Here is a 16,040-nt window from a genome sequence, read left to right on the forward strand (position 1 = left end):
CCACCTCTCCCGCGCCTCCCCGCCACTTCTTCGAGCTCGCCGGAGCCGCCGCCGCCTCGCCGGAGTTCTCGGTTCGCGTGCGTGAACAGTAACCCTAGATCTCGGAGGTTGAATTTTCTCTAAGTCCCTGATATTTTCAGTTCAAGCGCTCATGTTTGCAGTCCCGTAACTTTGCATCCGTAGATCCGATTCATGCATATAGCATATCAAAATGTTCATCTCAGAGAGTACATCATTTCATTCCATTGCATCATTTTCATTTGAGCTCATCTTGATGCCCGAAATGCTGTTAGAAGAGGGCTACTTGAGTTAATTGTCAGATCTGCTACTCCGTTTAGCACTTTTGTCATTTTTGCCATGATTATTGTGTGCATGATATGCCCGTGAGTTCTACATAGGTTTTGTTAATGGTTTTATCATCTTTCCAGAGGTGCAACCCATGTATTTTTGTGATGTGTGTGGTGAATAGTGCAAGCTTGCAAAGTGGTGCACTTGCTAATTCTGTTTTCAGGGACTTAGTAATTTCACTAAGTCCTGGAGCTGTTTATCTCATGATGCCATATGTTCTTATTGTTTCTAGTGATATGTGCCTCTTTTGAGGATGATCAGTAAGGATATTTTGTTAATCTTGTAGTGCTATATCCATCCATATCCTTGTTTGCAATTATGGAGCACCCTAGCTTGAGTCAATCGAGCTCTACTTTTGCTACTTTGTGAATTTGGGCAGATTGTCAACTTGTTTGCAATTTTGCCGATGATGTTGTAGTTGATCCGTGCATGATATACTATTGTTCTTGCAATGTCTAGCTTAAATTTTATGCCTTCTTGATGGGTGTATGCTTGTCTTGCCATGACTTGCTCTGTAGTGAGTACATCGAGCTCGTAAACATGCCTACTTGAGTTATATTTCAGCATGTGCCAGTTTTCACTAAGTCTGAAAACTGATTATGTTTTTGCCATGTTCACATGCTTGCAATTGTATTTTCCGATCCCTTTTGGCTCAAGGTCACTAAGGGACTTTTGTTAATCACTTTGAGTAGCTCCATGCCATGCTTTACTTTGCCATGTTCAGATCCTGTAGCATGTAGTTGTGTTACTCCGTAGAGGGCTACCTGATCTGAAATTCCAGACAAGTGTTAATTTCACAAAGTCTGAGATCTGTTTGTCATATGCATTTTTGCCATGCTTGTTTGAACCTGTTAATGGATGAATTGGCCGTAGCTGAGTGCTAGACTTTTGTTAAGCATCTTGTATGCATCCCTGCCATGTATTTTGTTGTCATGTTTGGGTGCTGTAGGATGTTCATCTCATTGCATTTAGTTGGCTACTTGCTGTAAATCGCAGACCGGTGTCATTTTTGAATCGCTTGCCATTTCCAAACCGTAACTCCGATTCCGGCATTCTTTATATCGTTTTCAAGCGATTTCATCTCATCTTTCCAGTGGAACACTTGGATTTCCAAGTTGAGGCCAGGTTCATGCATTTCCTGTCATATCTTGCCTTTTGCATCCCGCGTCGCATTCCGCATAGCATATCATCATTTCATCATATTGCTTGGTCTTGCACGTGGTTGATTGTATCCTTGTTGCTTGTTTGTCTTGTTTGGGTAGAGCTGGGAAACGAGTTCGCTAACGAGGAGCCCGTTGAGTTTGCTTTCGAGGATCCAGTCAACTCTGACAATTGTGCAGGCAAGATGATCCTACCCTCGAAATCACTACTATCTTTGCTATGCTAGTTTGCTCGCTCTTTTGCTATGCCATTGCTACGATGCCTACCTTTTGCTTGCAAGCCTCCCAAATTGCCATGTCAAACCTCTAACCCACCATGTCCTAGCAAACCGTTGATTGGCTATGTTACCGCTTTGCTCAGCCCCTCTTATAGCGTTGTTAGTTGCAGGTGAAGATTGAAGGCTGTTCCTTGTTGGAACATTTATTTACTTGTTGGGATATCATTATGTTATCTTGTTATCTTAATGCATCTATATACTTGGTAAAGGGTGGAAGGCTCGGCCTCTCGCCTAGTGTTTTGTTCCACTCTTGCCGCCCTAGTTTCCGTCATATCGGTGTTATGTTCCCGGATTTTGCGTTCCTTACGCGGTTGGGGTTATAATGGGAACCCCTTGATGGTTCGCCTTGATTAAAGCTTTTCCAGCAATGCCCAACCTTGGTTTTACCATTTGCCACCTAGCCTTTTCTTTCCCTTGGGTTATGCAGACTCAAGGGTCATCTTATTTTAACCCCCCCGGGCCAGTGCTCCTCTGAGTGTTGGTCCAAACTAGAGCCCCTTGCAGCGCCACCTCGGGGAAACTCGAGGGCTGGTTTTAGTTGTACGGATTGCTTATCTGAGTGTGCCCTGAGAAAGAGATATGTGCAACTCCTATCGAGATTTGTCGGCACATTCGGGCGGTGTTGCTGGTCTTGTTTTAACCTGTCGAAGTGTCTTGAGTAACCGAGATACCGAGTCTGATCGGAACGTCTTGGGAGGAGGTCTATTCCTTCGTTGACCGTGAGAGTTTGTCATGGGCTAAGTTGGGACTCCCTTGCAGGGTTTTGAACTTTCGAAAGCCGTGCCCGCGGTTATGGGCAGATGGGAATTTGTTAATGTCCGGTTGTAGATAACTTGAACCTTAACTTAATTAAAATGAATCAACTGAGTGTGTTACCATGATGGCCTCTTCTCGGCGGATTCCCGGAAGTGGACACGGTGTTGGAGTAATGTTTGCGCAGGCTGTTCTCTAGTTTCTCGCTCGCACTTTGCCTCCTCTTCTCGCTCTCTTTTGCGAATAAGTTAGCCACCATATATGCTAGTCGCTTGCTGCAGCTCCACCTATATTTACCTTGCCATACCTATAAGCTTAAATAGTCTTGATCGTGAGGGTGCGAGATTGCTGAGTCCCTGTGGCTCACAGATTACTATTACACCAGATGCAGGGCCTGATGATTCTGCTCCAGGAGACGCGTATGAGCTCAAGTGGGAGTTCGACGAAGACTCTCAACGTTACTATGTTTCCTTTCCCGATGATCAGTAGTGGTGCCCAGTTGGGGTGATTGGGACCGTGTATTTTGGCATCGTAGTCGGGCCATGAGTGTTTGGATGATGTAATGTTATTTATGTACTTGATTGACGTGGCGAGTGTAAGCCAACTATGTTATCTCCCCTTCCATTATTATATTACAGGGATGTTGTGAAGATTGCCTAACTTGTGACATATGCCTTCAATGCGATTATGTCTCTAAGTCGTGCCTCGACACGTGGGAGCTATAGTCGCATCGAGGGTGTTACATGCAGCTCCTCCACCTCGTCTCTGCGGCCTCCCCTTCTGCTCCCTGCATCCATCCGGCCGTCTGTGTTGCTGCCGCTGGACACCAAGACCGGGGGCTCTTTAGTTGTTGCACGCTTGCAGTGCCTCCTCCCGAGCAGGAGCAGCTTGAACCGATGCCTCCGTGAAGCCCGAGTGGGAATGTTTGTGTGCACCGGTTACGCCAAGACCCGGACCGACAAGTACCACGACATCCGTTAATTGCCAAGTACCCCTACGCGTGGATACGCCAAGTTCCTCTTCTCCCATGCGTCGTCGCCGTCCAAGTCCAGCAAGCCACCGCACCGCTACCTCGCTGCAGCTGCTCCTTCATTGTTCCGTTCCACTGCCTCCCGCGTCCGGTCGTCGCTGGTGCCCACGACCAGCGCTGTGCCTCTTCTCGTGGATGCCACTACCAGTGTGCGCACCCTGCTGCTACTCCGTTGGCCGCCTCCCTTCGTTGACCACCAAGAACCGAGGCCTATTTTGTTGCTTTGTTTGGATGCGTCAAGTTCCTCTACTAGCCATGCACGCCTCTGGATTCATCCAAGTTCCGACAATGTTTTTGTACAACTACGCCGCGGAGACCAAGATCGACAAGTCCACATGGGAGCCCGAACGACTACTTCCACGATGATGCGAGTACAAGTACCTTCGACGTGTTTTTTTCGCCAAGTACCGCGACACCCAGATCCCTTGGATCAGTCAAGTTCGTCTACGAAAACATGTATGACCGTCGTCGAGACCGCAAAGTACCTCTACGCACAGATATCGCCAAGTACCACGATACCGACGACATCCACTACTACTGTCGCACTGGGTTTCGTCAAGTTCAACTTCTTTGGCTACAAACGGTCATGACCCGAACATCTACGGACGTGTACGACCATCATTGCCCGAAGAACCGCGGGTCACAAGCGCCGGGAACAACTACCATCGCCGTGGATCCGACAAGTTCGCAAGAAGGACAACTTCCCACAACGACCCGTGAACAACTACTTCCACGACGACCATGTACAACCACCGTCGCGAGAACATATACTTCCTCTACTTTGCATCGAACCCGGGACCGCTCCGAGAATGCACCCTTCGAAGGTATATTCCTTGAGACGACGCCCATGAACGAATGATATGTGTTGTATGATATGCTTGTGCTTGCTCCGTGCTCGAATTGTCAGTGCACGTCGCCCCTCTTTTTGCCTTGCCACCGACATGTGGGAACTCGGTATTCGAGTTCACCCCACCATCCTTGCATGTCATGTTCCGCACACTTTCCCTTTGCATCGGTATCTCAATCGAGTTATCGGAACCGGGACGTTGCCGTGGCACCGCTTCCGTTATCGTTGTCGTGGCACCGCTTTAGTTATCATTGCCGTGGCACCCCTTCCGTTTCCGCCACGATGACAAATGCTTCATAATATGCTCTTGTTAACTTTGTCATAAAACCTTGCATAAATGTGTTCATGTCATCCGCATCATGATAACAACAATTAAAATGTTTAAAATTGTTGTTGCATTAAATTTCTAAATGCATATGGGGATTTACCGGATTCGTTGTTTGTTATATCCGGCCCCATTTAAAAATTGGTTAGATAGATAATTCCTTTATGTTTCACCTCTTGACATGCTAAACAATATTTAACATTGTTGGGAACATAAACTAGATCAAACTAAATAATCGATGTGGTGTTCCGTCAATATGCAACCCGTTGCATATTGAGCTCCACTTAACTTGTAGAGTTGTTTGTGCACTTTGCCATGACATGTATCATTAAACCGGACATGCATCATACTTGGTTGTGCATCATGCCATGATTATGTGGGGGTTGTTTACTATGTTGTTTGCTTCTTTCCGGTGTTGCTTCTTCGGGTTAGTTCCGATAACGTCGTGTCTATGAGAATCCGTTCGACTTCGTCCGTTTGTCTTCTTCATGGACTCGTTCTTCTTCCTTGCGGGATCTCAGGCAAGATGACCATACCCTCGAAATCACTTCTATCTTTGCTTGCTAGATGCTCGCTTTTTTGCTATGCCTATGCTGCGATACCTACCACTTGCTTATCATGCCTCCCATATTGTTGAACCAAGCCTCTAACCCACCTTGTCCTAGCAAACCGTTGTTTGGCTATGTTACCGCTTTGCTCAGCCCCTCTTATAGCATTGTTAGTTGCAGGTGAAGATTGGAGTTTGTTCCATGTTGGAACATGGATATTTTGTTGGGATATCACAACATCTCTTATCTACTTAATGCAACTATACACTTGGTAAAGGGTGGAAGGCTCGGCATTATGCCTGGTGTTTTGTTCCACTCTTGCCGCCCTAGTTTCCGTCATATCGGTGTTATGTTCCCGGATTTTGCGTTCCTTACGCGGTTGGGTTATAATGGGAACCCCTTGACAGTTCGCCTTGAATAAAACTCCTCCAGCAAGGCCCAACCTTGGTTTCACCATTCGCCACCTAGCCTTTTCTTTCCCTTGGGTCGGCCAGCCCAAGGCTCATCTTTATTTTAACCCCCCCGGGGCAGTGCTCCTCTGAGTGTTGGTCCAACCCAGAGCACCGTGCGGGGCCGTCCCTTGGCAACTTGGGTTACGTTGGCTCCCGTACGCTTAGCTTATCCAGTGTGCCCTGAGAACGAGATATGTGCAGCTCCTATCGGGATTTGTTGGCACAGCGGGTGGTCTTACTGGACTTGTTTTACCATTGTCGAGGATGTCTTGTAACCGGGATGCCGAGCCTAATCGGATTGTCTTGGGAGAAGGAATATCCTTCGTTGACCGTGAGAGCTTGTGATGGGCTAAGTTGGGACACCCCTGCAGGGTTTTGAACTTTCGAAAGCCATGCCCACGGTTATGGGCAGATGGGAATTTGTTAATGTCTGGTTGTAGAAAACCTAAAGTTGATCTTAATTAAAATGCAGCAACCGCGTATGTAACCGTGATGGTCTCTTTCCGGCGGGGTCCGGGAAGTGAACACGGTGTTGGAGTTATACTTGACGTAGGTTGTTCTAGGATCACTTCTTGATCATAGATTCTCGAACGTGCTTTGCCTTCTCTTCTCGCTCTCATTTGCGTATGTTAGCCACCATATATGCTAGTCGCTTGCTGCAGCTCCACCTCATACCTTTTACCCTTCCTATAAGCTTAAATAGTCTTGATCGCGAGGGTGTGAGATTGCTGAGTCCCCGTGACTCACAGATACTTCCAAAACTAGCTTGCAGGTGCTGATGAGACCGTACAGGTGATGCAACCAAGCTCAAGGAGGAGCTCGTTAAAGATCGTGTTCGTTGTCTTGTTCCGATTCCAGTTGATCAGTAGTGGAGCCCAGTTGGGACGATCGGGGATCTGTGTAGCATTTGGGGTAGTCTTCTTTTATTTTGGGTTCCGTAGTCAGACCTTGTGTGTATCTGGATGATGTACTGCTTTATTTTTGTTTTGTGTGAAGTGGCGATTGTAAGCCAACTATGTATCTCTTTCCCTTATGTATTACATGGGTTGTGTGAAGATTACCTCACTTGCGACATTGCTTTCAATGCGGTTATGCCTCTAAGTCGTGCTTCAAAACATGGGAGATATAGCCGCATCGAGGGCGTTACAAGTTGGTATCAGAGCCTTTCCCGACCTTAGGAGCCCCCTGCTTGATCGAATCGTTGGCGTTGTTGAGTCTAGAAAAATGTTTTGAGTCATTTAGGAATTATATATTGGATAGTTAGGAATTATTTTTACTCCCCAGTCCCTTCATCGCTCTGATGAGACATCCTGACGTAAAGTTTTGACTCTTCTCTTCTCAAATTTCACTAAAAAAAATTTAGGATCACGCGGGTATCTTGGAATCGTTCCGATGGTTTTGTGACGAGAACATTGTTCTTGGTGCCTCCTGACATTTATGGGTTGTGGCAGTGTCCCGGGGAGTTGAGCTCCGAGGTGTTGTCGTCACAATTTTATCATTGCAGTTCTGGAATACCTGAGTTCGCTGACATCAAAAATCTCTTTTATGCATTTGTTGGTGAGATAACCTTGACGCCACCCAGTACTGGGGCGGGAGTTCGGGAGTATTACCATAACTCGTATAACGGATGCTTTTTGAAGGTTGAGGTAAACGATTTCCGAAGGTTTCTTGGTTATGTGTTGAAGGATGGATACAGCTTGATGTAGGATTTGCTAGTTTTGCGTGAGATATTATGCTTCCCCTGTATCCCCAACACCTGATTGCATAACCGGAAAGTTTCGGGAGTTTATAAGTGGGAATTCAAGTAGCTCTTAGGATATCTTTCCGACAGATGTATGATATGAAATTGGGGTTCGACGTCTAGTGGTCCTCCTATCCACGGTTGGTTTTACAGTGGTCTCGTTGTGTCTTAAAGAGTCCTTGGCTATGCCGACTCGGGGACGCTTCGTATGTCATGTGCACTGCCTTATACATGATGGTACTGTACGATCGAGCCCGTGTAGGCCCCACCACGAAAACTTTGGACGAAATCTATATCATATGTTTGTTCCGGCTTATTCCGCAAGCCAATCCTTTGTTTTGTTTTGAGTTGTGGTATTCGAGTTGCTTCGAAGTCAAATGTTGATTCCATACCTTTCCTAAATGTTGTTCTCATACTCTTATGTGAATATCAATCCTTCATGATAATCGAGATTGTCATGTCAATCCTTTTCAACCGGCGTGTTTTCTCTTCAAGTGGATCCGAACATTTCAACATCCGCAAGATCAAGTATCAGTTCTTCTCAACGGTGTTTGTTTCATCCGTCTCAAAGTTGCCTTTGTTTTTCCCGCCCACCCACCCCTTTTTCTTCGAGGACTCGGATTTCTTTATCAAGTATCCTTTTATTCTTGTGAAGTCTCTCCATCCTTTTCCGTCAATATTCTTATCCGGTGATTCTCATGAAGATGCTAACGGAGTCTCAAGTTAATCATTCTTCATTCTTTTTCTTCTCTGGTGAATCCAATTCAAGCTTTCGGTGTTGATCATATTCTTTTCCGTTTTTCAAATGCCTTCTCATGCCGGTGCACATTATATTCAGTCATTTCTCGCTATTCAACTGTTTCGGAGTGCTCAAGATATCTCGAAGATTCGTGTTCACACTCTGCATTCGTTCAAGATCTTTCAAGGATGTTCCCTCATTCAAGCCATTTATTTCAACTGGTGGAATCTCTCTTTTCAAGCAATCATTCCAACGGTGTATCTTTTCAGTGGGCCCTAACCCATAGGTCTTTTTCCAGGATCTTACCTGACTCTTCTTATTTTCCCAGAGCTTCTCAAATTCTTTTCAAAGTTTGACGTAGGAATGAATTATCATCAGTCTTATGTTTTTCTCCAAGACCTGTCGAATTCTTTTCATCGTTGGCTCAATCTCTTCACTTTCATTCTTCCGGAGCGTCTAAATAATTCATGGTGGTGTTTCTCGTCCTCATTTTCAGATTGGAAGACCGAAGAAGATTTTTTCTAAATCTTGCTCCTTTTCTCTTCAAGATTCATGGTTCTAGCTTGTTGCCATCCTCTCATAATTGTATTCGATTGTGATAATTCTTTTCATCCATCCGGAGCAATTCAAGAGTCTTCTCAGTTTGATTATCCGGAGTCCATCAATTCAGGTTTATTCATTCTCAGCTTTCAGTTATCATTCTCCAATCTTACCGGTGCTTCGTTCAAGTGATCTCTAATCAGTTCATGATCTCTTCATTCTCATGTATCTAAATCCTAGCAAGCATTTTCGTTCATTTGCTAATTCTTCCCGATGTTTCTTTATTTTTTTCTTCGTTCATTTTCATTTCTTACGGTGGTTCGTTCAAGAGTTCTTCTCCTTCATTATCATACAGATTCATTCGTTCTTTCATCCTACCGGTGGATCTTCGAAGACCTTCTCAAGTTGCGCTATATCTCTCTAAATCCTTTTCAACGAGAATAAGTAGTATGCCAAATCCATTGCTTGTCATCAATTTAAATTGGTGAAGGATACGCATAACGTAATTCTTATTTTTGTTTCATCGAGTGAACTCAATTCCCTATTCCGGAGGCTCATCAAATTCTCGTTTTCATTTGTTTCATCTTTCTTTTCTGGAGTTACAAGCTTTTCTGCATTATATCGTCGTGAAGATTTATCTAAATCATCGCAAGGCTTCACCTTGTGTTTTCAACTTCTCTTTCCTTTCGTTTGATCATCCTTTTATTACCGGAGTTCTTCATGGAGGCTCTACATGATGGTTTCATCAAGGATTTAATTTCCTTCTCGAAGTGTTCATCAACATTCTTTTGAGAGGATCTAAAACATTCTTTATCTTGCAATCCATAGTGGAATTGTGTCTCCCTTATCTTTTGAGGTGGTACTATATCGTTCTTCAATAATGAGATATTTAAACCCATCAATCTTTTCGTTGGAGTTGTCTTGTGTCATGTTTCACCTAAAGCTTTCCCTAAGGATTGTTGCTATCATGGTACTCATAAATGACCCAAGTTCTTCTTTTATCCTCCCGGTGAAATAAGTTTCTCGTCTCCTTGTTGATACCAATCCAATATATTATTTTTCGTTAGTGGCAGAATTTCACCTCATAGTTTTGAGATGTTTTCCATAAGCCCACAACAAGCTTACTCTTTTCATTGTTGGTTTTCCAACAACTCCGTTCAACTTTTTCTTCGTAGGCATACTCTTTCAATTCTATTTGTGAGAGTTGTCATTTCTTTCTCCGATCTCTTATTCTGATGATCTACCTTCTTTTCTTTCATTCCGGAGGCATTGTGACGTTGCTCTCTTCGTCCTATCATCTCGTTTGCCAAGATCATTTTTTTCCTTGCTTATCCATCCAACCGGAGTGTCGTGCCCCTTTTCAAGTTCTTTCATCTTATCAAGTCTTTCATCTCTTTTCAACCGGAGTGCTACCCGAATCGGTTCTTTCTTGTTCCTCTTTCTTAACGGAGTGTTTGCAATTTTGTTCTTCTTTGTTGCATTCTTTCTTTCAATTTGTTCAACCTCTCAAGGTTCGTGGTTTCACTCATTGGTCAAAGAAGCAACTTAGTTCTACCTCTTCTCTTTCTCTTCTGTTTTCCCCTCCGGTGCCATTCTAGATCTCGGGACGAGATCCTCTCGTAGTGGTGGAGTGTTGTAACGCCCCAAGACCGGAGCTTCAGATGCCTTCCATGTTTCCGGGTTTCGTCGTGTGATTTGTTTGGTTCATCGTTTTCATCTTTGCATCATGTGCATTTGCATCATGTAATCATGTCATCATGTCTTTAATCTTTGCATCTCAAATCAAATAATTAAATCATATGGATTTTCAGTCCATTTAAACCGAGGGAGTTCACCTGGTGATTTCTCTATATAACATATCCTCCTAATAATCATGGAGCTATTATTAAATATTCCGTTCTTTTGGAATTAACCATTGACACACTTGCGAATAAATCCCAATACCTTGTTATCTCAATTCTTGATCAACGACTTGTCCTCATATTCTTTTATCGTTTTATCGAGGCTCTTCCTAAATGTTCAACATTTTTGGGAACTTCAGATCCCTACTCCTTTCAAACGAGTTGAATTAAATTCAAATACATTTGAATTTAATCTTTCAATCTTGGCCATTTCTATTTTCGCGGAAAGAGCACATTTTTGTGAATCCGAGGAAATTATCCCCATGCTCCAATTCTGTCCCTAACCCTCTCTTCTTCTTTTTTCACTAATGTTTTTTTGCTGCTAAAGAAATATGAGGGGGAGGGAGAGGTCTGCCAGGCCGGCCTGCTTCCCCACTTCTCTCTAGGGCCCATGCCTAGGCCCAACCAGCCGCCGGCTCCAAGGCCATCTCCCGCAGCCCACTGCTCTAACCCTAGCCGTTCGCTCCCTTCCCCCCGATCCACCTCGCGCCGTCAGCTCAGGGAGATGCTCCCTCGATCCCATCTCTCTCCCTCCTGCCCGTTTCCTTCGATCCCGACCTCTCTCTCGATCTCCCTCCAGCGCAGCCCCGTGCTCGATCCCTCCTCCCTCGATGCGCCGCTAGAGAGGAAGAGAGAGACCAGCGCCGCGCCCTCGTGCTTGCTCCCACCTCGCCATCCTGCCACTGCATCCGGTCGCCGCCGGCACCCATGACCCGCGCCGCTCCTGCCATGGCCTCGCATCTGCACCTCGCGTCCCGTCGCCGCCGCCCCTTTGTCGCTTCATCCTCCGCCGTCCCTTGCGCGTTTGTCGCCTTCCAGCCGCCGCGGTCCAGCGCCACCGCCCGCCACCCTCCTCCTCTACTTCGCCCCCTTCTCTGCTCCCTCAGCCATGGCGCTCCGCCGCCCCTTGTCTCGCCCGCGCTGGCGACCAGCAGCAGGTCGCCGCTCCGCGCCGTCCGCCCCACCTGCAGCTCCTCCACCTCGTCTCTGCGGCCTCCCCTTCTGCTCCCTGCATCCGTCCGACCGTCCGTGTTGCTGCCGCTGGACACCAAGACCGGGGGCTCTTTAGCTGTTGCACGCTTGCAGTGCCTCCTCCCGAGCAGGAGCAGCTTGAACCGATGCCTCCGTGAAGCCCGAGTGGGAATGTTTGTGTGCACCGGTTACGCCAAGACCCGGACCGACAAGTACCACGACTTCCGTCGATTGCCAAGTACCCCTACGCGTGGATACGCCAAGTTCCTCTTCTCCCGTGCGCCGTCGCCGTCCAAGTCCAGCAAGCCATTGCACCGCTGCCTCGCTGCAGCTGCTCCTTCGCTGTTCCGTTCCGCTGCCTCCCGCGTCCGGTCGCCGCCGGTGCCCATGACCAGCGCTGTGCCTCTGCTCGTGGATGCCGCCGCCAGTGTGCGCACCCTGTTGCTACTCCGTCGGCCGCCTCCCTTCGTTGACCACCAAGAACCGAGGCCTATTTTGTTGCTATGTTTGGATGCGTCAAGTTCCTCTACTAGCCGTGCACGCCTCTGGATTCGTCCAAGTTCCGACGATGTTTTTGTACAACTACGCCGCGGAGACCAAGACCGGCAAGTCCACATGGGAGCCCGAACGACTACTTCCACGATGATGCGAGTACAAGTACCTTCGACGTGTTTTTTTCGCCAAGTACCGTGGCACCCAGATCCCTCGGATCAGTCAAGTTCATCTACGAAAACATGTATGACCATCGTCAAGACAGGAAAGTACCTCTACGCACGGATATCACCAAGTACCACGATATCGACGACATTCACTACTACTGTCGCCGAGGGTTTCGTCAAGTTCAACTTCTTTGGCTACGAACGGTGATGACCCGAACATCTACGGACGTGTACGACCACCGTTGCCGGAAGAACCGCGGGTCACAAGCGCCGGGAATAACTACCGTCGTCGTGGATTCGACAAGTTCGCAAGAAGGACAACTTCCCACAACGACCCGTGAACAACTACTTCCACGACGACCGTGTACAACCACCGTCACGAGAACATATACTTCCTCTATTTTGCACCGAACCCGGGACCGCTCCGAGAATGCACCCTTCGAAGGTATAACCCTCGAGACGACGCCCGTGATAGAATGTTGTGTGTTGTATGAGATGCTCGTGCTTGCTCCGTGCTTGAATTGTCGGTGCATGTCACCCCTCTTTTTGCCTTGCCACCGACATGTGGGAACTTGGTATCCGAGTTCACCCCACCATCCTTTCATGTCATGTTCCGCACACTTTCGCTTTGCATCGGTATCTCAATCGAGTTACCGGAACCGGGACGTTGTCGTGGCACTGCTTCCGTTATCGTTGCCGCGTCACCGCTTTCGTTATCATTGCCGTGGCACCCCTTCCATTTCCGCCACGATGACAAATGCTTCATAATATGCTCTTGTTAACTTTGTCACAAAACCTTGCATAAATTTGGTCATGTCATCCGCATCATGATAACAACAATTAAAATGTTTAAAATTATTGTTGCATTAAATTTCTAAATGCATATGGGGATTTACCGGATTCGTTGTTTCTTATATCCGGCCCCATTTAAAAATTGGTTAGATAGATAATTCCTTTATGTTTCACCTCTTGACATGCTTAACAACATTTAACATTGTTGGGGTACATAAACGAGATCGAACTAAATAATCGATGTGGTGTTTTGTCAATATGCAACCCATTGCATATTGAGCTCCACTTAACTTGTAGAGTTGTTTGTGCACTTTGCCATGACATGTATCATTAAACCGGACATGCATCATACTTGGTTGTGCATCATGCCATGATTATGTGGGGGTTGTTTACTATGTTGTTTGCTTCTTTCCGGTGTTGCTTCTTCGGGTTAGTTCCGATAACGCCGCGTCTGTGAGGATCCGTTCGACTACGTCCGTTTGTCTTCTTCATGAACTCGTTATTCTTCCTTGCGGGATCTCAGGCAAGATGACCATACCATCCAAATCACTTCTATCTTTGCTTTTTAGATGCTCTCTCTTTTTCTATGCCTATGCTGCGATACCTACCACTTGCTTATCATGCCTCCCATATTGTTGAACCAAGCCTCTAACACACCTTGTCCTAGCAAACCGTTGTTTGGCTATGTTACCGCTTTGCTCAGCCCCTCTTATAGCATTGTTAGTTGCAGGTGAAGATTGGAGTTTGTTCCATGTTGGAACATGGATATTTTGTTGGGATATCACAATATCTCTTATCTAATTAATGCATCTATACACTTGGTAAAGGGTGGAATGCTCGGCCTTATGCATGGTGTTTTGTTCCACTCTTGCCGCCCTAGTTTCTGCCATATCGGTGTTATGTTCCCGAATTTTGCGTTCCTTACGCGATTGGGTTATAATGAGAACCCCTTGACAGTTCGCCTTGAATAAAACTCCTCCAGCAAGGCCCAACCTTGGTTTTACCATTCACCACCTAGCCTTTTCTTTCCCTTGGGTCAACCAGCCCAAGGGTCATCTTTATTTTAACCCCCCCCGGGCCAGTGCTCCTCTGAGTGTTGGTCCAACCCAGAGCACCGTGCGGGGCCGTCCCTTGGCAACTTGGTTTACGTTGGCTCCCGTATGCTTAGCTTATCCGGTGTGCCCTGAGAATGAGATATGTGAAGCTCCTATCGGGATTTTTTGGCACAGCGGGTGGTCTTGCTGGACTTTTTTTTCCATTGTCGAGGATGTCTTGTAACCGGGATGCCGAGCCTGATTGGATTGTCTTGGGAGAAGGAATATCCTTCGTTGACCGTGAGAGGTTGTGATGGGCTAAGTTGGGACACCCCTACAGGGTTTTGAACTTTCGAAAGCCGTGCCCGCGGTTATGGGCAGATGGGAATTTGTTAATGTTCGGTTGTAGAAAACCTGAAGTTGATCTTAATTAAAATGCATCAACCGCGTGTGTAACCGTGATGGTCTCTTTCCGGCGGGGTCCGGGAAGTGAACACGGTGTTGGAGTTATGCTTGACGTAGGTTGTTCTAGGATCACTTCTTGATCATAGATTCTCGAACGTGCTTTGCCTTCTCTTCTCGCTCTCATTTGCGTATGTTAGCCACCATATATGCTAGTCGCTTGCTGCAACTCCACCTGATACCTTTTACCCTTCCTATAAGCTTAAATAGTCTTGATCGCGAGGGTGTGACATTGCTGAGTCCCCGTGACTCACAGATACTTCCTAAACCAGCTTGCAGGTGCCGATGAGACCGTACAGGTGATGCAACCAAGCTCAAGGAGGAGCTCGTTAAAGATCGTGTTCATTGTCTTGTTTTGATTCCAGTTGATCAGGTGGAGCCCAGTTGGGACGATCGGGGATCTGTGTAGCATTTGGGGTAGGCTTCTTTTATTTTGGGTTCCGTAGTCGGACCTTGTGTGTATCTGGATGATGTACTGCTTTATTTTTGTTTTGTGTGAAGTGGCGATTGTAAGCCAACTATGCATCTCTTTCCCTTATGTATTACATGGGTTGTGTGAAGATTACCTCACTTGCGACATTGCTTTCAATGTGGTTATGCCTCTAAGTCGTGCTTCGACACGTGGGACATATAGCCACATCTAGGGCGTTACATGATGTGCCTGGCGATGTGCGGCAACGTCGTCGTAAGAAGCTCAGCCGACTGGCCCCCTCTACATTTGGCGTTGTGATGGGGCAGAGCATGTCTGTCTAAGCATGCTAGTCGGACACACCGAACCCATGAAGTGCATTGCCATGGACGAGAAGGTTTGGACGATGATCGACGGTTCGTGGTGTACAGCGGAAGCCTCGACGGGTCGGTCAAGGTATGTGTCTGTCGGACACGAAAGCAGAGCGAGTCGTGCCAGCTTTGGTGACGGGGAAGACACCAGCACCACCGCAACCGTCGCATGTGTGGAGGGGCCGTCCGGCTCCGGCGCCGTACGCGGAAGCATGGGCGCTATACTAGACGCCGGAGCTGAAGCCCGTGCACGTGGCAGCTAAGTGAGGTCGAAGTAATCGTACGTGCGCGCATGGAAACAATGTGCTGGGATCAGCAAAGTGGGTTTATTGGGGTCCCCATGGGTTAAATGGGATATCCCTCAGGGGGATTCATTATCTCCTCTAAATTTTGATTTGGCAGCTGATGCCTTGGCTATTTATGCTTACCAGTGCTAAAAAGTTGGTCTTATAAAATGGGTTTTCACTGAAAATACTGTAAATGGTGTTAATATGCTTCAGTATGTAGATAACAAAATTTTTTGTTACAGGATGATTATGACAGTGCTCCCAATTTTAAATATGTTTTATGTCTCTTTGAGCAAATGTTTGGTTAAAAAAATAACTTTCACAAAAATGAACTCTTTCTTTTTGGAGATGTTGTTTATAAGGCAGATGCCTATACTGGGATTTTTACTTGC

General features: G+C 46.5%; 1 pseudogene; it reads left to right on the forward strand.

Annotated features, from left to right (window-relative positions):
* LOC123101472 (protein JINGUBANG-like) overlaps nt 1-15,628 on the forward strand; it is an 18,588-nt pseudogene extending 2,960 nt beyond the window's left edge.
* The last annotated feature ends 412 nt before the right edge of the window (nt 15,629-16,040 follow it).

The sequence above is a fragment of the Triticum aestivum genome, chromosome 5A (assembly GCF_018294505.1).
Source record: "Triticum aestivum cultivar Chinese Spring chromosome 5A, IWGSC CS RefSeq v2.1, whole genome shotgun sequence".
Taxonomy (NCBI): Eukaryota; Viridiplantae; Streptophyta; class Magnoliopsida; order Poales; family Poaceae; genus Triticum; species Triticum aestivum.